Below are 12880 nucleotides of genomic sequence, written 5' to 3' on the forward strand. Positions count from 1 at the left end.
GGATTTTTTTTGTTTTAGAATTTATTGTATGCATGTAAATTCAGCAGTTTTCCGCAAGAAGTAGATTTATTTTGACTGAAAAAATGCGAGCGAATGGAGAAGATATTGTGTAAAAAAAGCAATTTATTTGCAGAGTTTGGTGATTTTTAAAGTCATTTGCAAAACAAACAAAAAATGCCTGACTGGCTGACTCTGCTTGAAAGGTTTTTTTCTGTGTGTATAAGAGGGTTTTTGTTGTTGTCTTGTATATAAACCTTTTAACTTTGAAAATAAATATGCTACATGTAGGTTGTAAGGATTTCGGTGAAAGCATGAAAGTTACAGGGCAAGTTGATAAACCCAATTGCCAAAATTGCCTCCATTGGCTTGATTTGATCAAATCAAACTGCACACATCAAATTAAAACACTTGTACAAAATAATCAAAGGTGTCAAATGACTGATGCATATCCTCATTAAGAGAATGGCATAAAAGCAATGCATTAAATATAACCTTTTAAATAATTCATGAATAACTATGTCTATTTATCAAGTGTCTCCATCGTATCTTGTTTGTAACTACAGGTACTTATCACCATAGAAACGGGCAAAGGTCAACTGATGAGAAGTGACGGCGCCGAAGCCTGGGAGTAGCTAATGTCTTCAGTGTGTATGCTGCTAATGGATGAGACGGTAGTGGTCTGTATGAGTCTGCAGATGATGACTGGATATGCGTGTATGCTGGTGGGATGTACGTGTGTGTACGCACATGTGTTACAACTTCCAAGATTTATGATTACGACAAGTGGTTGATTGCTGCCAGGATCTTGATATCAGCATGCAGGTAATTATGTAACTTAATTGAGTGTTTAATTGGCAGCATTATGCTTTCAGTGTTGAATGATAGGAAAGTGTTAAGCACAGCAGCAAGTGTTGATGTTTATACCATGCTGAGCTTGTTTGGTACCCACATGAATGAATGTCTTATCCCATTTATAATGGGCAACACTGGTGACTTCACTTAGGCTGATCAATTTATTTTTTAAATAATGAAGAAGGAGGTGGCCTATATGCTTCACCCTAGCAGGGCGTAAGACAATGCGAAACACAAATTAATATATGCGAGGTTCGGAAAATAAACGATGCAAGCCCGAGAAATTATAATTTAAATGGCGTGATTGGGGCTCGAGCAAACTGGCATATGAAAATATTGACAGAGAAAAAATCAGGACTGAGCGGGGATTGAACCCTGGTCGCTGGATTACCGGTCCAGAGCTTTACCACTGTACAACCTGAGTTCACAGTCGGTACTCGGGCAATCTCAACTTAAGTCCCCATGATAACTCTCTCATTGTGTCTCAAGCGGCCAATTATATATTAAATAATGAAGAAGGAGGTGGCCTATATGCTTCACCCTGGCAGGGCGTAAGACAATGCGAAACACAAATTAATATATCACGAGGTTAGGAAAATAAACGATGCAAGCCCGAGAAATTATAATTTAAATGGCGTGATTGGGGCTCGAGCAAACTGGCATATGAAAATATTGACAGAGAAAAAATCAGGACTCAGCGGGGATTGAACCCCGGTCGCTTTTAACCGGTCGCTTTTGTAATCTAACAAAAAATTTATTTTTTGTTAGATTTAAACAGTACAGTTACTGATTTATTTTAAAAATCAATAATGCATGCCACTTCGCTGTTTTTACACTTTCATTTGACACCAACCATCTTTATTTTGGCTTATTAATATTTGCAATGTGATGAATTTAGCGATGTTGAACTTCAAACTAAAATTGCCAAAAGAAATTCTCAGCTCAATTCTGTTATTTATGCCCATGCTACAAGCCAACTGGTGATCATAGTGTCATGCTGATAGTGGCGGCACCATTAATTGTTCCGCATATTGCTGTGGAAATTGGAAATGTTGGATTTTTGTTTGTTTTTATGGTGTGGAGGTAACTGCAGGGGTAATATCTCTGACTATGGAGGCATTTCCCACCATACCCTATGCCACTAGCAGATCTCTGAGAAGGGTACTCATCAAGCAGCGTGCTGCTCAGAGGCAGTGGCATCACCATTCACTTGACTTGACTCATTGGTCTAAAATTGTGTCATGTGTCACATGCAGCTCCCAAGTTGACTTGAAAGTCAACTCCCAGCAATTTGTTGATGTGGGTAAAGCGATCGAGTGATCAATGTATTTGTAAAATGTTGCTTGCCTATGGTCACCTAGTGTTGCTTGCCGGATAGCATATGTAAAAAAAACAGTAGCAAAGCGGTAAGCAGTATAACACTCTGAAACCAGCATAAAATAATATAACTTCAGATTTGGTTACTTTTTGGAATGTCAAGTAGGCCTGTATACTATACTACATGTTCTACTGCTAACTGTGCAATGGAAAATGTAAAATCAAAATAACAAAGACAAAATAGCTGCTTATTTTACTCAGCAATTTTTGCTCTTACAATTTTGCCATTGGCAAGTAGTGTATTTGTGAGTGTAACTAAATTATGATCTTAAATGGCTATACAAGTAGAAAGGTGATGTTCCCCCCGGGGGGGGTACTCAAATTTTTTTTGGGTAGGGGTGTGCCTCCGAAGATTTTGAAGTAGTACCCATGTCTATACCACTTCAAACCCGATTTTTACTACCGATGCATATACCAACATAGAATAGACACCCATGACTATACCAGTTGAAAAGACAAAAATACCACCCATTGATATACCAACCCCATATACTGACCCATCCATATACCACTATACTTTTAGAATACCGTAAAAAATTTTCAGATCACATTTTTTATTTCTTGTTTAGGCTACTGTATTTTGTATTTTTTCATTCTATTTATCAAGGGTCTATCATTTATTGATTATTATTATTTTGTTTGTTAGGGGCGTTAATTATGTGTACCCCCGGGTGGTGAATTATAGGGGCAAAGATTTTTGGCAGGCCAAAGGGGGGGAGCGATTTTGGCAGAACATTTTGAGAATTCACCACCCCACGTACACAATTGTTGCACCGCCCTTATTTTGTAATGAACTCATACAAATCCAAAATATATTTATTGTTGTTTTGTTTTCTCAGTTTCCCAATTTATGTTCGTTTGTCTTGTAGGGGCCGATATCTAGCCTAGTTTGTAACAAGTATTGTGTAGGGAAAGATGATTCTTGCACTTATTTATATTTTATTTAACAACATACAAAAACCACGAAACAGTGGCGCAGCCAGTGTCCACCCCCCCCCGCTCATCATTGCCTTTGGTTCATGCAAGTAAGTCGATTGACGGAAGATGTCTGTGAAAAAAATTGGATGAGCAATCATAAAATGTGTACCCTGCATGGTGAAAGAAGACGGAAAAATATTAAAAAATAAAAAATCAATAGAAGAAATTTTTTTTTTATTTATATTTTTTTGTACGGTACCTTTTTTCTTTCTACTCATGATTTAATGAAATTTTAAACGAATTTAATATTTGTTCAATGCAATTGCAATTATCATTGAATTATCGAACCAAAACAACATCAATTTGACCCATGCACATCGATCGTGTATGATTTTGGCAGTGCTGTGACTCGCGTGTCATGTCAGCTGAATTCGGCACCAAAAATAATACTCAACTTTACACTAAAAACTTACCCGATTGTTGAAAAAACCTATTTATATGATTCGATGCATTTAAAAATCGGCAGTTAATTTACTTTAGTTTTGCGATCCCGAGTTCTGAGAGGCAAAACTGACTTAAAAACAGCGATGAAAAAATTGCTGTTGCAACTTCGATACCGATTAATTTCAGTGATTTATCAAAACTGGGTAAACAGAAGTAGTGCTGGGCTCGCATATACTACACCGGAAGAATGTCGCCATCTGTTTGCAATGACAACTCAACGTTTGCTAATCGGACTATCAATTGATTTGCCCAGCTCTGAATTTATGGTTCTGATTTGCCTTATTTGGATAGCGATGTACCTTATTTGGAGACGATCAGACAATTTATTTTCGTGAAATTTATGCAAGTGAGTTTAAAGATTTTCGACCCATTGATATACCAAAATCTGATTTAGACCCCATTTGAATACCAATTTTAACTTACTACCCATGCGTATACCACAAAAGCGGAAAAATAAGGGGTCATTGATATACCAAGCGGCGAAAATCGACCCATGTTTGCGGCACATCCCGATATGGCCATTTGTACTGAGTACCCCCCCCCGGGATGTTCCCACAGCAGGTCAAACCAATACATATGCTTTAAGGTGAATAGGATGGCAGGTGCCATATTTGTCTAGTTTTAACCATTTAACTAAAATTCTTTTATGAATACATTGATCTTAAAAAGGAAATGAGTCAAGGAAATTAATAATCAAATTTATATTTCTATATGTCACAATTTTCTTAGGCTTGGCCAGTAATACTTCAAAATGCAGGTGTTGGGCATTTCCTCCACCCAAGAAAAATCATACACATGGCCATTCAAGTTAGCTCAATCGATAAGGCGTTCGACTATGGTGCGAGAGGTTGCGAGTTCGAACCCTGGTGGTGCCTAGTATGCTCTCGTGGAAAAATTGAGTTAGCTTGAAATTCCCTTGGACAAGGAACTCACTGCTAATTTGTCTCGTTGTAACCCGTCTGAAACTCGGGAGCTGATCCTGGTTGCGATGGTTATTTGTGGAATGTCTAGGGTGTGCGCTCTTGAAGCAGCAAAGTCCCTGAATTGTTGTTTAATGGTTTATGGAATGAGAGCAGAGATTACACCCCTTATATCAAGCCTTGGGATCTCCTTTATAGAACCCATACCACTCCTCTTGTATGTCAGCTTTATTTGTCTCAATATTTGAGTTCAAACACCGCTAAAAGTCATACTCCCACCTCCGACCTGCTTTAAAACTGAAGCTGGGTGAAATTTGTCAAATTTCCCAAGGAGGACAAATATGCAAAATTTTCCTACTGAATGAATGTACTGGGATAAATATATCCAAAATGTTGACTTTGCCATTATTAAATGGCCCATCTTAGTTTGTTTTTACTTGTTGGTGTTAGTGTGGTTTGTAGGCATATTTGTGATGCGATCAAGCAAAATCAGTCAGAGCTCGGAAATATTGATTTTGAGATAGCCAAACAAAGTATTTCCTTTTGTTTCCTGTTGAATTTGGAAACTCTTTAACTGCTCATATCTTTCAATTTCAATGGTGTTTTCTGCAAACTTCAGCTTTGTAAATGCTTTTTTACTATCCTAAGAAACTGAAAATTTAATATTTCCGAGTTCCGACTGATTTTGCTTGATCACATCACATTTGTGGATTAATCATGCACCAATGTTACTCCCAATGTCAATTTCAACAAACTATATATAATCTGTTCCAAAGCTCCTTTTATGCGTTAACCATCGCATATATGCGCTCGACGCCAAGCGTGTGCATAGGAAGTTGTGGAAAATAATACGCTGGACGGTTAGCAGTATGCTTAATTTGCAAAAGGAATTCTGCAAAAAATTATAGTCATGCCACAAATTACAGTCACTTCTGGTATCAATAGATAAAATTCAATTGGTATTAGCTTTTTTCCCTCTTTAATTAACTACACTATAGCATCCGAAGTTTTCCTTCTTCATACGAAGCTAGTACAGCAGATGTGTGCTGCACTGATCACGCTATGTTACTGCACTGATCACGCTATGTTGTTTACATAGGGAATTGATGTCGTGAAAATGGATTTTTAAATGCGGCCATCACAAACGCGTAGCTTGAATCTTTGTATCTCATCTGTGTTATTGATTTTAATTTTGTAGTACAGGTTTCAGTAATATGTAGTGCTCACATTGGGTAAATTATGCTTAAAATTATATTTGTATAGAAAAATCTAAATTATTGTGATGTGCCCTATTTATTGTTTTGTGAGTCCATTCATTGATAGCTTGATATCATTAGCATGTCTGTTAGTACATTGACATGTATTTTTCAAAACTGATCAAAAAAATTTGAATTTCAATGAACTTTTGATCTGGATTAGCAAATCACAGATAGTTTCCCTTAAAATTTGTGATCAACAGCATCATCACCCCACTTTTCTATAAAAAAAAGTTGAGATTTTTATACCACTGGAAACCTTTGGCTACATAATGTTTATGTACAAAACATCTCTTGCCAATTTATTCATTTAGCAAAAATATTGTGAAATTTGAATTATGTTCTGGTACACCAGAACGAAATTACAAGGTATTGTCTATGGAGAGGGTAGAGTAATACACATAATCATGCATAACTCGCAAACGCAAATCAGAATCAACTGACATTTCGGGAATAAGCTATGATATCTACTGAAAAATGTCATAAAAAGAGAATACTAGGATCACAGGATACTCCTTTAAGGGATCCAAAATGAGCGTTTATTGCGTTTCGACAGTATTTTTTGTGGGACATGAGAGCATCTCAGACCTATCGAATTGCATTCTGAATACGAAGCATGTCTTTCTGATATCAAATAATTTTCATTTTTTAAAATCACAATATAATACAAATTTTATGACAAATTATAAAATTTGATATTTTTCAAATTTTGATATACAACAGTCCTCGAAGTAAATTATATAAATCTAATGATATATTCTTAAAGTGTATGTAGCAGGGAGGAAAAGCCGGACGGTCAATTGAAAATTTTGACCTTTCATATTGAAGATATGGATTTTTTCCCAAAAGACCTAATTTTTTTTTGTGTTTTGGGAAAAAATCCATATCTTCAATCTTAAAGGTCAAAATTTTCAATTGATCGTCGGGCTTTTCATCCCACCTACATACACTTTAAGTATAAATCATCAGATTTATAAAGTTTACTTCAAGTACTGTTAAATATCAAAAATATCAATTTTTTAATGATTTGCCATAAAATGTGTATTAAATTGCTAATTTCAAAAATCAAAATTATTTGATATCAGAATGACATTCTTCGTATTCAGAATGCAATTCGATATGTCTGATGTGCTCTAATCTCCCAAAATAAATACTGTCCAAACGTTCATACCCCAGCCCTTAATATTAGCTTATGAAATATATTCTTAACAGTTTATTATAATTTGAATTACTAATTTCCAAGTAAACAGTCTTGACTACATGGCGGTATATTTAATACTATTTGATGAATACTAGGAGACAGCTAGACAGTGGTCTGATCGCATCCTGTGTCTATTGATTCACATTCATTTGGCAGGAAATTGAAGTGAAGTTCATCTATGATGCTTGAATGCAAGAAGGTTGTAAGTGCTTTGTTATTACTGTGCACTTACGATCTTCTTGAATTTAACTGATGTCTTCATCTATTGATATCAGTTTGGATTCTCATGTCTACGTGTGGTAATTAACTGAAGACAGTTTTACCAGTTTTGATGCATGCTTTGGCTCCTTTGATTTTTACAAGAATGATGATGGTTATTTGGTGAAATGAAATGAAATGAAATGAAATGAAAAGAAATGAAATGAAATGAAATGAAATGAAATGAAATGAAATGAAATGAAATGAAATGAAATGAAATTTGTTTTATTTCATTTTACTGTGTTGTATTTTATTTGAGAGGAGGTCGGAACCAACAAGAATCAGTCTCAAATGAGAAAGTAACAGCCAAAACATGCATCATTATAAACCACAAAATCCCTCCTACAGGTGCTCAAAAGGACACAGGCTTGATAAACTGCCGACTACCCTACTTCAGGCCTCCTCCCATACATGCAACCTGGTACCTCTATGCCTTCTTGCCAGTATATTTGGGATATATTTGCCCATCTTTATCTTGATATCAGCATGCTAGCCATATAGGCTTCAACATAAGAAGCTGAAGGTTTGAAATATTTCTCAAAATATCAAGAGCTATCTGAAGAACCACTGAACCAATACTATGCTTATTTGTACTCATTTTAATGCATTTTTCATGCTGATTCCAAATAAGGTTATTAAAATGTAATATTCCAAAAATGTGAACTTTTAAAGAATATTTGGAACTTATCGTTGGCAGTCAACATCCGCATGGAGAGGGTTAAGTACCACGGAAATACTAATGCAGGTGTCTGTGTCCACATTGGGGGAGGGAAAAAATGGTGTATTATACATTTGACCATTCTGTGTTACAATTTGGCATTGAACAAATTTGAGGTTGTGAAATTTGATTAAAATGGTCAAAATGGGCTAAAAAGTACAAAAAGGCTTAAATATCTTAAATATCAGGATGACCAGCATCCCACAGGGGGAAGGAGGGGGTGGGCAACAGGGCTCTCCCCTTTGCACCCCTGGCTATGCCACTGCTCCTAAAACCTAACCCTAAACAAACCTCTTATGGCAGAGTTAATTATTTGCTTTTTTTCCCCAAGAAACCAGAACAGGAACCTTAGTTTAGGAACTGTCAAGTGATTTAGGGTTAGCATGGTTACTTGGTTAGGATTAGGGATACAAGTTGCCATGTTACTGTGTATGTTCATGTTAATGATTCAAGAGTAAAACTACATTATACATGTTTTTGTGAGTGCATAGATGCAGGAAACTCAGACTAAATACACAATATCCAACTCCGACATGAGTGTGTCTTCCCCAATCCACTCACCCTATCTACTTGCATGTGTGTATTTTTCTATATGAAAGCAAATACTAGATGCAATTCTTTCTCAATTTCAATGCACATTATTCATGGATCTTTGTCCACATTTACATTTGTAGGACGCTTAAAGAAAATGTTACAGCATTAACATGATTTAAATTTGTAAATTTAATGCAAAAATCTATTTTTATGAAATTTTGGATGCAAGTAATTTATTATTTAGTACTTTCGATGTTCATGCAATACACTAGAGGTCAGGCTTTGAATAATAGATCTATAAGCTTGTAAAATGGAAATGTGAACTTCCCTAGCTTGTATTATAATGTGAAAAAGACTCTTGTACAGTCATTGAAAACACTTTTGTTTTCTCTACATTTTGTGACAATTGATTTATCTCATGTTTTCATTGTTCATTTACATCACATGCACAAAATGTATGTAGGTTGTATTGTGTAGGTATTGTTCATTATTTGTTTTTCATGTTTAAGCGCTAAGGGACTTGAATGTAAAGTGCTATACAAGAGTCGTATTATTATTATTATCATTATTATTATTATTATTATCATTATCATTATTATTATTATTATTATTATTATTATTGAGTAATATCATTGTGTACTTCTGAATATTAGTACATTTGTTTCAGAAAATAAATACTTATTTGCTCGTAATAGTCATAAGGGGGCAAGACTTCTCATGGGGGGGGGGGCTGGCCCTTTTGCGCTCCGGCTTTGCCACTGCACCCTAAACTTAGCCCTAATCCAACCACTTATGGGGGAGGTAGTAATTTAGTTGTAATAGATCTTGCATTTTTTTTAAACAGGAAATAACGGTAAAGCAGAACATAATAACCAGATACAATTGTATTGAGTCAGAATGTACATGTATCAGTTTCAAGACAGTGAATTTCATGTGAGATGGTGTTCACACTATTTCGGTTCATCTGTGTAGCTAATAAGATTTGCTTCACAGATTGATAACAGTGAATTTTTCACTGCTGTTTATTTTTACATTTTTGTTGAAGTGATAAATAAAGCTTTTGAATATGCTGTCACTTGAGATATTTCTATAGTACCATATTACTCTTAATTAATCCAAATTATTTATAACATACCCAGTCTCAAAAATATTGGTAACAATTATGAAAAATTGAAAATCATGAAAATGAGATGTTTAGATTGTTCATATTTTGTATCAGGTTTATTAGTTGCATATCAATAATCCCCAGAGCCCGGCCAGAAATTAATGTCTACCTATGAACCTCGGGGTACCACTCATATCTATGCATTTGGGTTACCACCTATCTACTGCTGATATTGGCGTCAACTGATGAAGTAGCTACATATTGCTGAAAATGGTGTTGATGAAGAAATGAAGTAGCTATCACCTGCTGACACTGATGTTGATGAAGTAGCTATCTTCTGCTGTTATTGGTTTTTTTTAGTAAAGTAGGCACCGCTACTTCTGGTGTTGATAACATAGCTATCTGCCACTGATATTGGTGTTAATGAAGTAGGTATCTACTGCTGATATTGCTACTGATGAAGTAGCTATCTACCGCTGGTGTAATAGCTATTAGGAATTCATGAAGTACATGGGCTACTGGAGTACTGCTGATATTAGCATTGGTTGATTGAAGTATTAGCTGTCTACTTCTGATATTGGCGTTGATGAAGTAGCTATCTACTGCTGATATTGGTAATAATGAGGTAGCTTTCATTTGCGGATATTGGTGTTGATGAAGTAGCTGTCTACTTCTGATATTTATGTTTATTACATAGAGCTATTTACTGCTGACATTACTGTTGATGTAGTAACCATCAGCTGCTGATATTGGCATTGATGAAGTAGTTTTGAGGAAGCAACTATCTACTGCTGATATCAGCATTGATGAAATTGCTATATACTGCTGATATTGGTGTTAAAAAATTAGAGATATATCTTGTAATATCCTTCAGGGCTGTGCCCCTCAGGATATTCCTTGCTTAGATTTTCACAATACCCTCAAAACAACTGATGCACAGTTAATCTCTAATCAATCTAATTCCTGACATCGGTATAATGAAGTTGTTTTTTACGTACTGTTCAACTGCTGATATTGGTGTTGATTAAGTAGCTTTCTACTTCAGATAATATCAGTGAGCTATTACTAGTACTACCGATATTGGTGTTAATTAATTAACCTTTCCACTACTGGTATTGGCATTTACAAAGTATCAATCTACTGCTGATATTGGTGTTGATGAAGTCATTATGTACTGTTATACCGAATACAGATACTGATGAAGTACTTAGTCATTTACAAACTAATTGATATCATCTGCTTATTATGGTACAGACAAAAGGCTTTCTTATTAATATGGAAGCTATCTACATACATTACTAATACTTGGGACATGTTTTGCATTACGCAGTTGGCACCTTATCCAGTACCTGATGGTGATATTGATCTTGATGAGGGCCGGCCATGCTGACACTAAATTTAAGGCAAGTGGGATGGCAGGGCCCATATTTTTTCAGTTATAGAGTTTTATTGTACTTCTTAATATTGTAACGGGACCGAGCTTGCCCCTAATACTTTTGTAAATGACTGGTGGAGAAGACTAGCCTTATAAACATACAAGTGGTAGCGTAGTATCAAAGACTAGAATTCTACTCAAGATATGTGGAATCAGTGATGCATGAAAGGAGAAGTAACAGGTAAAAATGAGACTTGACAATTCTGTTTTATATTTGCTTCTTTTGTTATATCTTGTATTGTTATTTTGCTTTCATATTTGTCTTATCACATCACAATTCATAAATACAAGTAAACCCTGGTAAATACACAATCTCTGTTGTTGATCATGACGATATTTCCTTATTTATCTCTTTTTTAAATCCAAATAAATTACCAATACATGCTGCCGAAAAGTATATACTATCTGCTTGAATAATCGAGAAGCATAAAAATACAATTTAATCAACAGAATCTCTCATCACATGACAAAGTCATAGGCAAGGCCTAGGCTATGAGTATCCATGCCTATACACACAATACGAGCTTGCCATGCCGTAGTGCACAAAACACAGTGCCTTTTCGTTGAACTTTGGGGATATTTCACGCCCAAGCTTGCGTCCAAGCTGCAATGCAATTTTAGAGCCTAGCCTAGATTACTCCGGCTGTTGCATAGCCCTTGCATGCATGGGTGGGACTGAGCCCACCCGGCAAACTGAAATTTCTTGCGTCGTACATGGCCTTTTATACTCTCCTGAACGCGTTCATGGAACCTTTTGGCGGCTGCGTTCAAAGCGTAAGCTCGTTACTATGGATATCGCGCGCAGTCACTCCGCGTCAGGCGCTCACTTTCAAAAGATTTGAACATGACGAAATCAACAATTTAATAACTAGAACAATTGCTAAAGTGTTTTTAAATCAGGAATCAAACTGATGACCCCTTTTGACCATGTAAAACATTAAAATACTCAAAAATATCTTAAAATTCTACATTCTTAAACAATTACATCTTAAATAATCCAAAGTTTGATCAACAAAAGTCGTTTTTAAGGAAATTTACAATTTTTAGGAAAACTTGTTTACGTCTCCAGACGACTAATGGCCGGGAAGTTTCAAAATGACACCTAAATTCCTTTTTTTTTTTTTTCTTTTTTTTTGCTCACTTTTTCCGACCGTGAAAAAAATTGGGTCAACCTTTTCGGGCTGTTAAGGAAGGGGCGGCAAAATTGTTTCTTCTTCAGCCCCCCGGGGTTGGGGCGGCCACGGTATGCCACTGATATTATAAGATCTCAGTACAATACTAGCGGAAATAGTGAAATTTGAGGCCAATTTCGCACGCACTTTATGACAAAATTTTCTCTGCCGTATTTTCAACCCACGGCGACAACAGACGATCGGCAGGTAAACAAATCCAAATTTTTACAAAAATATACCTTGTGCAGAGCCATGCAATCATTTTTATATTCATAATAACAATCCAAAACTACCACGAACACGTGAGCATCGTGACTTTTCTCTAAATATGAATTTGACAAGAGCTAAATTCGGCCATTGACAACACACGGGCGCCGGGCGGTAAGCTTAAAAACAGGCCAAAAATCTGAAATCGCATCTTGGCTCTCCGTTTCAATATTAGTACATTGATCTTACAAGAAAAGAGTTAAAAAAGTGAAGTATCACATTTATATTTCCATAGGGCTTCCGGTTCTTGAGTTAAGGCCAATAAAATAACAATAAAATAACAATGTCATGCTCCCCTCCGATATGCCTTAAGTGATAGCAAAGCATGCAATACGAGTACAGCAATTAGCTGATTTGGATTTC

At 35.8% G+C, this 12880-nt stretch overlaps 1 protein-coding gene across 1 annotated transcript in view; it reads left to right on the forward strand.

The window, feature by feature from the left end:
• Positions 1-12880, forward strand: part of LOC140164266 (uncharacterized) — an 85479-nt gene that overhangs the window by 20014 nt on the left and 52585 nt on the right. Inside the window, 1 exon segment of the mRNA XM_072187534.1 lies at positions 564-822. The gene's annotated coding sequence lies outside the window, so the exon portion shown is untranslated.

Source organism: Amphiura filiformis, chromosome 11 (assembly GCF_039555335.1).
Source record: "Amphiura filiformis chromosome 11, Afil_fr2py, whole genome shotgun sequence".
NCBI lineage: Eukaryota > Metazoa > Echinodermata > Ophiuroidea > Amphilepidida > Amphiuridae > Amphiura > Amphiura filiformis.